The following is a 7,326-nucleotide window of genomic DNA, read 5'->3' as shown; positions in this document are numbered from 1 at the left end:
GCTATTTTGAGCTGAAAGCAATGGAGAAATGGCAAATACAGGAAGTGCTGTCTGCCCTCCCCTTCTCTACCTAAAAGCAGTATGTAAATTTCCCCTGAGAAGGGTGCTCTCGTTGTACTAGGAAGAGGAGAACATGCTTGTCACCAGGGATGGGAAGTCAATGCCAAGATGAGGCTGTACAAACCTTACTAAAATTACCCTTATCTTCTATCAGTTACTTATCTTCCATCAGTTTCCTAGTTACTTTCCCATCCCCCTTCCAGCCCAAACGCCTTTTTTCCTTTGTCATGTCTCCACATTTCTGCTCCTGCCCCCTTGGACACATTTTCTACACAACTTCCAAAAGAATCTTTGCTTTAAAATTCTTATTTTGCACTTAGACTAAAATTTAAACTCCATTTTATGACCTGCAAGGCCTTGTGTGATTTGGCACCTTCTGACTACTTCTTTCTTTCCAATCTCTCCCTTAATACCCTTCTGCCACAGTGGACTTTGAACACACGCAGCCCTTTTTTCCCTAGAGCCCTTGCACTAGCTGTTTTGTCTGCCTTTCCCTTTTCACTTCCTTTTCAAATGGCCAGGTCTTCTCATCCTACAGATCCTAACTTAACTGCCTCCTCTTCAAAGAGGCCTTCAATGGCCCCTCTAGCTAAAATAGTCAGTCACCCCTATAGTTCTCCATCATACCATGACATTTTTGCTTTTTTCATAATACAAACCACAGTAAAATTAGTTTTCTTTTTCTCTCAGATCCCCAGGTGTCAAAGGTCTTGAGGAACGCTGTGTCCTCCGGAGTGATCACAGCCCAGTGCTGGACATCATGGGATGTAATTTTTTAACTTATTCATTTCCTTTTGTGTGTGTGTGCGTCTCTCACACAAGACTGTAAGTTTGATATGGAGGATCCCTATACCTGCTTTGTTCCCCATTGTGTGCCCAGCACCTAGCTCAGGGATCTATCATTTAAGAATGCACGAAACTGTAACAGAAAACTAACAGTAGCTTAAGCCAAGAAGGTTTACTTTTCTCACATAGTAAGAAATCCAGAGACAGGTTCAGTGCTCAATGTTGATGTCTCTGTGCCTGTCTTTCTCTCTGCCTCAGGGCTGCAAGGTGGCTGATGCAGCTCCTGCCATCTCATCCATGTTCAAGGCAGGAAATTAGGGAGATGAGGACAGGCTCTATCAGTTGCATCTGTCCCATTTTATGAAGAAACAGAAGCCTTCCCAAAACCCATCAGAGTTCTACTTTTATCTCATGGGCCAAAACTAACACACAGGGCCATCCATAGCTGCAAGGGATAGTGTGTGCTGGGCTTTGTAGCCTCTATAGTGAGGAGCAGCAAGGAAGAAGAATATTCAGAATGGCTTTGAGGTAGCTGATCAACAGTGTCTTTTGCAAGGGGACTATGTGAAGATGTGTATACCTGAGGTCAAGAGTTTGGGAAGACGGGAAACAGCTGGAGAGATGCGTTGAGGCCAGATTGCAGAGGATCGTAAAGACTTTAATTCTATATTCTCACTTCCTTTTTTTTTTTTTTTTCTTTTCTTGAGAGAGAGTCTCGCTGTGTTACCCAGGCTGGAGTGCGGTGCCGTGATCTCGGCTCACTGCACCCTCTGCCTCCCGGGTTCAAGTGATTCTCCTGCCTCAGCCTCCCAAGTAGCTGGGATTACAGGTGCACGCCACCATGCCCAGCTAATTTTTGTATTTTTAGTAGAGATGGGGTTTCACCATATTGGCCAGGCTCGTCTCGAACCCCTGGCCTCAAGTGATCCACCTGCCTCAGCCTCCCAAAGTGCTGGGATTACAGGCATGAGCCACCACACCCAGCCTATTCTCACTTCTGAGCCAAGGCACATGACTCAGGAGCACTAGCTGCCTCCCCTCATGGTGTCTCCTGCTTCCCCCATCTCTCCTCTCTCCCCCTTTGAAAACCCAAAACAGTGGAGTATGGTCAAGACGAGGAAGGCAGGAAGTATCTTCAGTCCCCTACCCACAGCGAGGCCATAGCAGGTGACTGGATGATAGCGATAGAATGAATTAAGAGAAAAAGGGATTAGGAGCTAGGGAAATGAAGGAAGTTTATCCTTGTTCTGGACTTAAGAATGAAAAACAGAACCAATGAGACTAGGATTTCTAATTGTCCATCTGTGGATTAGTAAAGCAATCTTTTTTCCTGATTCTCAGTTGTCCTCTTGTCAGTATCTTTCCCAAAATATACTGATGGGAAAACCGTCTGGCGCCATCTCACTCCTCTCTAGGGCCTGGATTAGGGCATATGGCTAATATTTTAGATTGTAAATTGGAAAGCAGTAACCAGAAGAATACAGATATTAGTAAAATCTAAACTGTACTGTAGGTTTAATGCTCAGGACCACAGCCTGAAGGCTGCTGCCTCAGCCAGGCGCATTGGCTCACACCTGTAACCCCAGCACTTTGTGGGGCAGAGGCGGGTGGATAGCTTGAGGTCAGGACTTCGAGACCAACCTGGCCAACATGGTGAAATGCTGCCTCTACTAAAAATATAAAAATTAGCCAAGTGTGGTGGCACGTGCCTGTAGTCCCAGCTACTCAGGAGTCTGAGGCACAAGAATCATCTGAACCCGGGAGGCGGAGGTTGCAGTGAGCCAAGATCGCGCCACTGCACTCCAGCCTGGGTGACAGAGCAAGACTCTGTCTCAGAAAAAATAAATCAATAAATAAAAACCTGCTGCCTCTGCAGATTAGCATATATGAGGATGTTTTCCCTCCCCCAGAAGCCATCTTCCCGAGGCATGAATATTCCTTGCAAGTTTTGTGAGCACCACCCAGTAAAATTTGTTCTGGATGCTCCACAGCACAACACCACATTCTCATGCTCGTCTGACTGTTTAAGGGCCACAGGGTGACTGTATGTAAATACAGTGGAAGGCTTGGCTGAGCTCAGGGAGTTAATTGGTCATCACTTGTTTAAGAAAGACCTCCTTAATTACATTTGGCTTCTCCACTCCTGAGTAATGTTACTTTGATCATGAGCACCGTAATTAAAGTTTCATAGCATGCCGCATTGGTAGGTATATAGTTGATTGAATGCCATGGATCTTGCCTTTGAATTTCTATTTCTAACTAGCTCTGGCCTTTTTCTTTAGAAGCAATTTTGTTTCTATAGCAACATTATTCTAGAGGAACTGGGGACAGACCCAAACAATATCTACAAATGCAGAATCAAGAATCAAACCGTGTAAGGTGGAAGTGCCGGAGTGGGCTGAAGGTATGGCAAGAATTGGTGTAGGCCATGAAGAGCTATTGCATAATCCAACTTCAGGTAAAAAGACCTCCTCTCTCCTTGGCAAGGAATTAATTAGACCCTCATCAAAAAGTCTTTTTTTTTTTTTTTTTTTTTTTTTTTAAGATGGAGTCTCACTGAGTCACCCAGGCTGGAGTGCAGTGGTGCGATCTCGGTTCACTGCAACCTCCGCCTCTTCAGTTCAAACGATCCTCTTGCCTCAGCCTCCTGAGTAGCTGGGACTACAGGTGTGCACCACCATACCCAGCTAATTTTTTTGTATTTTTAGTAGAGATGGGCTTTCACCATGTTGGCCAGGCTATTCTTGAACTCCTGACCTCAAGTGATCTGCCCACCCCAGCCTCCCAAAGTGCTGGGATTACAGGCATGAGCCACCACGCCCAGCCAAAAAAGTCACTTCAAGAGTGGGCTCAAACCCCAGCTCTTCTCATATCCTGCCTCTTGCTCCCTTTTGGGTTCCTTACCTTCCAGCAGTACTGGAATTATTGCTGGTTCCCCTGGCAGCCTCCCCACCGCCCCTCCTTCATGCCTTCACTCACACTGCTCCCACACCTACAATCCCCAATCCCTTTAGAGTCCAGCTCAAAAGTCTGAATTCTTCCTTGCTCCCTTCAGGAACATTCCTTTTTCTCTATGATTTATAATCCCCACCCCACACCCATAGCATAAAGGAAGTGTGCACCATAGATGCTCCGTTCTATTAATATAGATTGGCTGGAATTTTAAAATATAAGAACTATTGATAGCTAATATTTATTGAGCATTCACCACATCCCAGGAACTGTGCAAACTTGTTACATGAACTACCTTACGTATTCTACACAGCCCTATGAGGTGTTCACTAGCACCATCATCTCTACTCCATGTACAGATGAACTGGGGCAGTCGGAGAGGTTCATTAGCATGCTCCAGGCTACACACATGATCTGTGACAGAGTCAGAATTTGAGCCCATGCTCCTGTCCGTTCTGCAATACAGTACTAAATGCTCAGTTCAATGGCCGGTTTCCCCGGCTGGCAAGAAAGGAAATAAGGCAGGGTGTGAACCTACCAGTGAGTATGCTGGGTGGTTGTTCCCTCATCCCTGTATAATTTACTCCATGGCTCAGCCAAAGTGGCAGTGATATAATCGCTGTGTCCCTAGGGTATGTGCCACTGCCTGGAATTTAAATGAACAAACTCCATGAGATCAAAACTCCAGAAGCAGCATAGATACCCAGCAGCAACCTATTTGCCGCTTGTCAAATCAGCAGCCCTTGTTTCCTCTCATAAAGTAAAACTCAGCTAAAAGAAATTCTTATGCCACCAATACAAACACAAGACTATTGCCCCTTCTTACATAATGTCTATGGCAGACTTCTGAATATATAATGTAGGTTTGTGATCCTGTTGTCTCTGCTTACTTTTTAGAGCCCTTTCCTAGGGGCTAGCAGATTGTGGATTCACACCAGGGTGTCTGCCGGTGTGAGCAGAATGTGTCTTATGATGGGGGCCCTAAACTGGAGGCACAGCCCAGCAAAGCCTTGACCATTCTAAGAATCAAAAGGAAGCTTCAGCACTTGGATGTATCTGCAAAGGCTCCATGGAGGAAGTGGACTTACGGGAGTTGATTTAATTATTAGGAGAAGAGGCTTCTTGGTCACTGGAGAACACCACCCTTGCCTCCTTCCCTCACTCAGAGGATCAGGTGTCCCACCTTCCATCCAAAGCTCATCCTGTCACCTGTGCTGGGGGCCAGGTCTCTCACTTCCTCAGGAATTTCATTCTACCATCTACTCTGTCCTGGTTGTTTCAGTCTCTCCCTGGTCTCTGGCTCCTCCTTCTCAACATAAATTCATGCTCACATCTCTTTAATTGGAACAACAAAAAACATCTTACTTCAATCTAATCTTGCTTTCCAGGTACATCTCAGCTCTCTCATTACCTCTATAAACTGCCTTAGAAATGACTATACACAAAGTGTTTACATCCTTCCCCCTCATTTCCTCTACTCATTGACATTACTTTCTCTAAAACTGATCATCATGAAGTCCAGCATAGTTGGCCTTTATCAGGATGAATAGCTCCTCTGTACTGATCAATACTGAGACCCTCCTTCTCCCTGGTATTCTTCCTCTGGTACCTGTGACCTGCCACTCTCCAGGTGCGCCTGCCTCACACTACCTCCCCACTTCTTTCATAGGTGCATCTCTCACTGCCCACCCCTAAATGTTGGTGTCCCCAGGAGGGGATTCTCTATCCTCTCCTGGCTGCATCATGTGATTGCGCCCACTTCCAACAGCAGGTCATCCATGACCATGAAAATCGTGCACATGGGTTCTGTGACCATCCATGACCTATTGACTCCTAAGTATTTATTTACAGCCCATCTCTCTTCTTGACTTAAATTTTTTCTTCATCTCATCTCCTTTCAAAATGTCACCCTCAGGCATGCGGAAATAAGAAATGGGTTAACTGCTGAGACATACACTGAATAATTCCTCTTTGATACAAAAACATAACAAAAATTCTGGGGTTTTTTTTTTTTCAGACAGAGTCACTCTGTCGCCCAGGCCAGAGTGCAGTGGCACAATCTAGGCTCAGTGCAACCTCTGCCTCCTGGGTTCAAGTGATTCTCATGCCTCAGCCTCCCAAGTAGCTGGGATTACAGGTACATGTGTCACCACACCTGGCGAATTTTTGAATTTTTAGTAGAGATGGGGCTTTACCATGTTGGCCAGGCTGGTCTCAAACTCCCGGCCTCAAGCAATCTGCCTGATTAGGCCTCCCAAAATGCTGGGATTATAGGCAAGAGCCATTGCTCCTGACTTTAACATGACAAAAGTTGTAAAAGTAGGAATGGATAAGATCCACCCTCTTTTCGAGGTCTTTTCCTAGTAGGAAGAGAGGTAGAGTCAGGGAAATATTCATTTCTTCTTCAAGTTACACATACTTCACAGTGTTTAAATCTCAACTATTTAATTTACCAACCCCAATTAGACGTGGTTTTCTTGAGTGCTGATGTTTAGTATTATTTATTTTTGTAGTCTCAGTTCCCAGCCGAGTACCAGTATATAGTGAAAGCTTGGTGTATGATTGTGGGATGGATAAATGAATGAATGTGTTTCCCAATTCATGAAATTGCTGAAAGAAAGGTGAGGAATGAGGAGGAAGAGGGGTGTCCTGACTGTGCCACCAGCCTGCTACCTGCTTAGGATGCCAACAGGAAGTTGGCACATGAGGAAAAGTATAAAAATGCAGAAATAAATCCGGATGCTCAAAATGCGTATATCCAGTGACCTACTTGACATATTCATACAAGGAATTTGCAGATACTTCAAACAACACGTCCAAAGTTGAGCTCTCACTGCACACTTTTCCTCCCTCCTTTTCATGCCTCCATCTTCCCCCATATCTCTAAATAGCACTACCATTCACCTATGTGCTCAAATCAAAACATAAAATCACCCTGAATAGAGAGGCATCTTCCTTGTTAGCTGGACGGCCCTCAGGCATCATCTTTCTCCCTATGTGACTATCATCTGAGCTCAGAATATTCCTCTGGGCAACAGTATCATCCCCCTCCTTGGGAATCTCACATTTGCACTTGAGCAGGCTGCCAGCTGTTTCCTGTCTCCCCCCAACTTCTCTTAAGTAAAGTGGGGGGATGGGTGGGAAAGAGTGGGGACGTTTCCTGGAACACAAACCTACAGTGCCTCCAGCCCTGCCTGGCCAGGAGTGAGAACTTGGGAGGCCACATACATTTTTCTGACCCCTGCCTATAATTCCTCCCTATTAACCAGGCTTTGGCCTGCGCCTCGTTGGTTGTGGTGTTTGGCCCACCCTCTGGCTTAACACATTTGTGACTCCCTCTCATGTTCATTCATTTCACACGTATTGAACCTCTCCTGTATGCCGAGCACTGTCCTAGGCAATTCCGTTTATAAGCGAACAAAACAAAGACCCTTACCCTTGTAGAGCAGGGGATATAGATAGCAAATAATAGACATGTAAATTTTAACAGTATATTATATTATGTCTTAGAAAGTAGTAAGTGCGATG

The 7,326-nt window shown here is 45.2% G+C and overlaps 1 non-coding gene across 1 annotated transcript; it reads right to left on the bottom strand.

The window, feature by feature from the left end:
- Positions 1-739: 739 nt before the first annotated feature.
- On the bottom strand, positions 740-830 carry LOC126931912 (small nucleolar RNA SNORD88). The gene has a single exon (XR_007718020.1). It is a non-coding gene; the product is annotated as a small nucleolar RNA SNORD88 (small nucleolar RNA).
- Between the last annotated feature and the right edge of the window lie 6,496 nt (positions 831-7,326).

This window comes from Macaca thibetana, chromosome 11 (genome assembly GCF_024542745.1).
Source record: "Macaca thibetana thibetana isolate TM-01 chromosome 11, ASM2454274v1, whole genome shotgun sequence".
NCBI classification, from domain to species: Eukaryota; Metazoa; Chordata; class Mammalia; order Primates; family Cercopithecidae; genus Macaca; species Macaca thibetana.
The sequence above is the reverse complement of the archived record's forward strand: the minus strand, read 5'-3'. Positions and strand labels throughout refer to the sequence as shown.